The sequence below is a fragment of the Morone saxatilis genome, unplaced genomic scaffold, assembly GCF_004916995.1.
Source record: "Morone saxatilis isolate NCDOM2014 unplaced genomic scaffold, NCSU_SB_2.0 Contig7, whole genome shotgun sequence".
Classification (NCBI taxonomy): Eukaryota; Metazoa; Chordata; class Actinopteri; family Moronidae; genus Morone; species Morone saxatilis.
Window position 1 is genome coordinate 22105656 of NW_023340246.1, and position 7933 is coordinate 22113588.

Genomic DNA, 7933 nt, shown 5'->3' on the forward strand with positions numbered 1-7933 from the left:
GCACTAAACAATCCCTCCAGGATTTGTTTGGGATTGTTGCAGCCTTAAATGCCTTAAACTGCAACCTTTCTAAAATATTGCAATGCACGTTGCAATGTTTTTACGCATATTTGTTCCAATAAAATTGCAGGAGAAAGTAAAAAAATTTAAACATATTTGCTATTGTGTGTTTTTAGAATTAATTAAAAATCGAAGGCAGCTTGTTTCAGAGAGAACAACCAAATCAAGGTTCCCACTCTTTTGAAGAAATCCTGTTTCCATGACAAAGCTAATATATGAGGTAGATTCAACCAAAAACACACCAACAATCAAAGATACTATTAAAAAGATAACACAGACACTAGTAAGTATATTTCCAAGCTTTTCTGAAGTAGTTAATAAATAATTATACTTGATGAACCCCAGTAGTGTCAAGGTAAGGTGAGGTCAAATCAACAAAAACTTTGTCATGAGGTGAAAAGTTTACATCGATATAAAGTTTACTCATCTGTTTTCTGTTTCTTGCTCTGATGAAAGCGGCTCTCACCGAGGGCACAGGAAGGCCACGAATGAGGGGACGTTTTAGTGTCGCAGTGCAGGTGCAGATTGGAGCTTTATTAAAAGGTACGAGTGCTCGCCGTGTGTCCCATTGTGTTGAGGTTTTTCAGATTTGGCACAAACAATAGTACAACAAGCCAAAACGCGCAGCCAGCCTGACAGGCAGACACAGCTTTTTAATTAAACACAATCACATCCAATCGCTCAGGTCTGTGTCGTAATCCACAAACACTTCCTGCCAACCTCCCTCCCCCTCGTCTCTCTCCTGCTCGTCGTCTTCAGCCCTTAAACGTTTTCCATCATGGCGACGGCGTTCTGTCACACGGGATCAGAAGGGACAGCTTTTAATGTTAGTGCAGAACTCCAATAATAGCGAGGAGGTGGCGGAGAATCCCTTTCTGTTGTAAAATGAGATTTGTTTTTGTAAATGTTTTTTTTTGTGGATTATTTTTCTCAGGTTTATTGAAAAAATTTGCATTAGTTAATAAATAGTAACGGTAAACAATGGTAAACAAAACTCTGCCAACAACAGTCAAGTGCTGGTAGCAAAACATAAAAAATGAACCACGGCACACTGGAATGACTTCACTGTGATTTAAGAGCGAACGTGTTTCGCCTACAGCTTCACTCACAGGTTCCCAAAAATAGGCCGCATCTGGTCACATGACCAGCCATCGTAGTCTTAATTTTTTACTTTTTCTCATTTCAAAGTGTTTTTATATATCTTACAAAGGTGAAAGTAACATAGTCTCCTCCTGTAAAGGCGGGGTCACTGATGTGTTGGTGAAAATATTCCTGTTTGCACATCCAGCAGACGCAGAGCAACGTGATGATGATGATCCTCTCATTGGGCTCCAACCTGTCCCTCTTTTAGCTCCAGTTTTGGTCTCCATTAACTCCTGAGGGAAATATCTGCTCTTTAGCTGCTAAATGCTCCACTTTGTTCACCAGTGAGTCTCTAACTGTGTGTGTCTCTGTTTGGTTCAGTGTTTCCAGCAGCAGCAGGCGGCTCCATTCATCACACAGGCTAAGATGAACCCGCTGTACAAATAGAGGCATGAAACCAAAACTCAGAGTTAAAACAGGTTCAATGTAATCAAATGTCTCTGTATGTTTATCAGTGACACCTTTTACTTTACTTTTGATGCAGCTTAAAGTTTGCAACTTTCCAGATGTTGTCTCTCGTGTTGAAACCTGATTTGGGTCCACAGCAATAAAAAAACGACAATAGCCTATATACAAAAAATACATTAACAAAAACACAATAAATATATATACAACTTAATAATCAGCTAATTGCCGATGTACAAACTGGAGCACCAGTGGCTCCACAGTCTGGATGAAAACCTGACCGAGCCAGCACCCATATCTATATCATATATAATGCCATTATATTATATTATGTATTATATAAAGAAATACACAGCTGAAACATGCAAATCTCACCTTATCCCACAAATAAATGAATAAAATGTTCTGTCCAAACAAAATGAACAAAGCCGAGACTTCGGTCAGTGTTTCTGCCAAAGGAAAAATCTGGAAAATGGCTATTATTAATAAATATCAGGAATACAAATTTCTTTTTTAGTACACTGACCGACTTCCTCTCCAGCTTTCTGACAAAATCTGAAGTCTTTAAAGCAAAAGTTCCTGACAGTCACTCATATATTCGGCCACCCTGTCCTGTCTGTTCACCAGCCCTCTCCAACTTATTCCACTTATTTCTTCCACCTAACAATCTGGAAGCTTCTCTCTCTCAAACTCTCCTATCTGTCTCTCTCTGTCTCTGGATTTTAAGTGCACGTCTGCCGGTGGAGGTTTGTGGTAGCAGGCCGGCTGATATAGAGTAGAACAGAGTAAACTTTATTTTCGGACGCAGGAAGATTGTCTTTGGTCTCTCAAACATGTTACAAACATCACAATAACATAACAGAGACTCTGAACATTACAGCAGTCAATGCGTTCATACCCACAGTGTACAATTAAATACACAATTCAGTTTAAAGGGACTTGCATAATATGATATAACCATGTGTTTTATATCAGAATGAGCAGAAAGACCTCAGCTATCTGTGTAATGAGGCACTTAAGAGATCATTTGACCCAAAAACTAAGTTCCTGTATTTTTAATTAACAACAAGCCGGACTTATACAATTGTTCAAACTTGGAAAACCTGAGCAAAATAATCAGAGACATCATCACTGTTGTGGAAACGGCGCCCTAAAGCAATGTCATCTGCATATTTAAACAGTCTGAAATTGCTGTTGTGCAGTGTCATTTCACTGTGTACACAGAGAACAGTACTGTACAATATAATGAATATGGTTCAGGATGAGTGGAAGGTCTGCTGCATGAATAAAAGATGGAGACAGTGGCAAACAGTGAGGATTATTTAAACAGGAAGCTGGAGAACCTGGAGAGGTCACACATTACAGTGAACACACACTACACTGGACAAAAAGTGTTTTTTGGAACCTGACGCAGGTGTTTGACGGCAAAACATTACATCATCTACTGGATATTTAATCATCAGCAAGCCTCTGAATTTAAATTATAATCAAACACTAAAATATCTGCTGAAGCCAGACAAAGTGGTTTTATGATCCTGACCTTAGAACAGGTTCCTAATCTTTTCCTTAAGGGAGTGAACTGAAGAAGTGACATATTTTATCATATTACATTAACAATAACAGCAGAGAACAGCTGATGAACTGCACAATGAACCCAAACAGTGAACACAATAACTGCAGGACGTTTGTGGAGAACCAGAGATTTGGATGAATTTTGCATTTCAACCATACAGACTTAATAAGGTTCTTTTTGACAGGTTCAGTGTTTCCTTCTTGTGTTAACTTGTTTTCAGGTCTTCAAAGTTTAGATCTTAAATAATAATCTAAATGTTCTGTTATGCAAATGCAAGTTGAATTATTGAGTTGAATCCCTATTTGTGATTTACAGCAAGTTATTTCTGTTTTATATACAAAATATAAATAAATGGTGCTTTAAATGTCATGTGGCACAAGCTAATTTAGGAAGCACGGTTTCTCCAAATGGCTAATCAATACCAAGCTTAAGTAATAAACCCAGTTTATGTGCCTCTGTGGGGGGAGTCGGGATCGTGCAGGTCCTTTTACTGTAGCGCGGCGGTCCACAGGCCAGCGAACATCTGTCAACAGTCGACAGCTGCTAATTTATTTAACACTTGAGCGCAGTGCAGGAAATAAAGTCTTGTTGATGGACTCGGACAGAGCGCCTCTAAGGCAGGGAAAGAAGAATGAGACACACACAGAAACACACACACAAACACACACAATGCCCCACGTAAACCATCTGCATTAATGAGTGTCAGACGGATGTAAAGAGGGAACTGATCCAGCAGGAAACTGAGGGCAGACACACTTTATTTGTTCCTTCTTTTCTCTTTCTAACTCATCCTGCTTCTCTGTGTCAAAAAGATGTGACAATAAGAATTAAAAGGAAATAGTAAAGTTTTACCATCTTTCACCTTATAGCCGTGGATCCCAACCAACCAAGACCCCACTAGGGGTTGCCAAAGCTTCACAGGAGGTTGTGAGGCCTTCTTGATTTTAAGAGCTGTAAGAAAACATAAAAAATATACACAGTTAGCCGATATCTCAGCATTTTGTTCATTTCTGTGAAGAAAACTAAATGAAAAGTTCAAAAGTTAACTGACATTGAAACTAAAGAGTTAACAACAATAAGAGGAAAATACTGAATCTGTCAGAAAAGACCTATTATTTATTTATTTATTTATTTATTATTACTTAAACCTGAACAATTGAATTGTGGAGAATCTAACTGCTCTAACGATGTGTCCATATTTACACATTTATATTTGTGTATGTTGTGTTGGGTTTTACCACTGTGGTTAATACGCCATCTTGCTGATTCTACACATGAACGTCTCCAAAGTGGAATTTCCTCACCTGATAAACATGGTTAGAGGTTCAATTCCCTGATTACTAGAGCAAAGCACTGACTTTCTACCTATATAATGACTGTACTCACTTTCTGGAATGGCTTTTGATGAAAGTGTCCAACCAAATAGGCGATGTTAAAATAATCCATCACTGAAGTGAAGTCAGAAGAAGAACGTCCACACTGTTGCTTTTCTTTGATTGCTTCTGTAAATGGCTCCTTAATCAAACCACTGAATGGGTCAAATGGTATTACTGCTGATTAGATGGCCCTGGCTCGGCCATCTAAAGAGGACATGTCCTCGATCTCTCTCGTCACTCTGTCAGTTTGTCTGCCCTTCTCTCTCTCTCGTGTCCTCCTTTCATCTATAACGAGTTCACTTCATTTTTTATTGACGTTTCTCGCCTAATTCGCGTTCTTTCTCCCTCTGTCCTTCTCACTCTACATCTCCTCTCTTCCTCTCATTTGTTTTTATTTGACCTTCCAGGTTACATTCAATGTCCAAATCCAAAGTTCTACAATATTTGTGCATGACATCTATGGTTAAGTGTTTCTGTGTGTTCCCATGTGTTACTCGCCCATTAGTCTGAACACAAAGTTAACAGGTTTTGCTGTTATTTAATTGCAATAAACAGGCCGAAAGGACGCCGAAATAACTACATCATGATGCCGATTTTTAAAACGTCTGAATTCATACTTTGTCGGGTCTGTCAGCAAGACGACGCACAACTTTATTTGTGAATGGAGTTTGGTAAATCAAGTCTATGCTAGCTTAGTTCATGGGACAGTAAGTAACAGACTCACATTTTCAGCTCTTACAGGTATTTTCTGTAACATTCATTCATTCAAACGGCAGAGCTTTGGCACAGACTGGGTGTATCAGGTTTTAATTTAAGCTAATTTAGCTAACTTTATCTATCAACAATAACCGTCTGTGGCTGGTGTCAAAGGGACAAGATTGTCCCCAAAACTGTGTGTGGGGCACATTTGGTTTAAGAGTGAATAAGGCAGGTGAAAAGAGGCAATCGTCCAGATAAAAAGACATAAATTCTTTCATGCAAGTCGAAAAGCTACTTGAGCGTTTTTCACTTAAAAAAAAGATTGATTCAAACTATAAAAATAACAATTAGGGTCCGAGTATCAACACTGCCAAGGCCCTATTGAAATGAATTGCATTTTTGGATGCTCAGAAACTCATGAAACTTTGCACAAAATTCAGTGGTAGCAAAAAATTAAGTATTGTTTTGGTCCCGCACATGGGCGTCGCAAAATGGCTTATGCACATCCCCCAGAATCAGCCCACAAGGCACGTACGACGACAAGTATGAAAATTGGTACGTACATGTATCATGATCACACAAGTAAAAAAGCCCCTTTGAACCATACCCCAAACCCAAGACGGCCATTTTAAATTTCAAAACTCAGTGGGTCAATACACAATTGTATGTCAGTCATGACAGTTTGGGGGTATTTAGAATTTAGATTGCTCACAATGTATTTTGATTTGACTCCTCCTAGGGAATTGATCGGAATTGTGTGGTAATGTGCAGGCCACTGAAGTCAAGAGTATTGACTGGACACTTCACCTAAAATACATGGGTAGAGTATTCAAACTCGTAATCAATAACGTACCTCCACAGAGGCCTCATGTCAGTTGTCCAAGAGCTGAGACTAAAACAACACTGAAAAACTGAAAGAGTGGTCACTGCAGTATCAAAGAAAGCCTTAAAAGAGAGCTATCTTCTGGCAATTTCAGTGTCTACCTTCTCATGGAAAAGTGGAAACACTGGCAGAGGAGAGGAAGAGCACAGAAGCTCAAAAACACGAATCGAATCCTGGTCTTCCGCATGACAGGTGGAGATACTGTCCGCTATAGTAACGAGGAGAAAGACAGGGAGTTTTGTGTCCTGTTCATTTCTGTGCATATTTTTCCCATAGACTTTTATTGTGAAAGAAGAGTCCATAAAACGGAGTACCCTCTTTTTTTAAACCCAGCCAAATTACTCTTTTTGCGGTCAGAATTTGGTCCATTGGGTCCGATGACATTGGGATAGTCTAGAAGAGCTGTACAAATATCTGCTAGGGTTCCTCAAGTACGCAAACGTTTGTGACCGAAGGCACGTATAAACAGTGTGCTTGTGTCTGTCCACGTAGCAGAGGGTGGTAAAACAGAGCAGTTGTTTGACAGCTTTGAGTGCCTGCATCCATGAGCTCCGTTTAGCCCTTTTTACTGCATGCTCCTGTCTTACCTTCTGCACAGTCAGGTACTGTTGCTTCCCGGTTGCTGGTGCTGGGACCTCCAGAGCTGGCTGAGACACTGCCGTACCTTCACAGAGGCCTCATGTCAGTTGTCCAAGGGCCGAGACTAAAACAAGGCCTCGTTCGTTATTGGATGGTAGACTGCCTGACAGCACAAGGTGATTTAAGCTCGTTAAGTTCTCTTTGCTGACAACAGAGGCTGCTGCTGCTCTTTCAGTGGAGACACAGTTTTGTAAATCAGAGCAGCTGTTTGACAGCTTTGAACGCCTATCCATCCTGCATATTCCTGTTTTACCTTGTGCACAGTCAGGTACTGTTGCTGCCCGGGTTGCTGATGCTGGGACCTCCAGAGCTGTCTGAGACACTGTCGACATTCATTCACCGCAGTATCAAAGAAAACCTTAAAAGAGAGCTGTCTTCTGGCTCTTTTAGGGTCTGCCTTCTCATGGAAAAGTGGAAACAATGGCAGTGGAGAGGAGGAGCACAGAAGCTCAAAAAGACTCCCCGTCTGGGAATCAAACCCTGGTCTTCCACGTGACAGACGGAGATACTGTCCACTACATTAACGAGGAGAAAGACAGATGCCCCTCCTCCCCAGGATCAGCCACCAAGACACTTACGACCAACATGTATGAAAACTGGTACACACTTGTATCGTGACAGAAAGCCTCTTGGACCCATACCCCAAACCCATTTCATCCATTTTGAATTTCGTGGTAATTTTTGGCGATTTTTGGTGTGTATTTGAACGATCTCCTCCTAGGGAATTTATTGGATCGACTTCAAATGTTGACATATAGGCCTACTGTGTATATTCTGTTAAAACTTTTTTTATACCCTTCAAACTCAAGAAGGCCTTGCGATCCCCTGTGAAGCTTTTTCAACCCCTACTGGGGGTCCCGACCACCAGGATGATTATTATTTAAGATCTAAACTTTGAAGACCTGAATCCAAGCTATATTTACCGAGCCTTCACTTTCTGATAAACAGCCTCGTCCTCCACTAGAAAAGTTCAATCATCAAAGACCTGATAGAACGATAAGAAAACACCTGAATCTGTCAAAAAGAAGCCTATTAATTCTGCGTGATTGTTAAAAATGAAAAAAATACATAATACAGACAGAGAAAAAGTTTATAAAAAAGACTCAACTGATGCTACATAAGGGGTGCCCTAAGGGAAAAAGTTGGGAACCACTG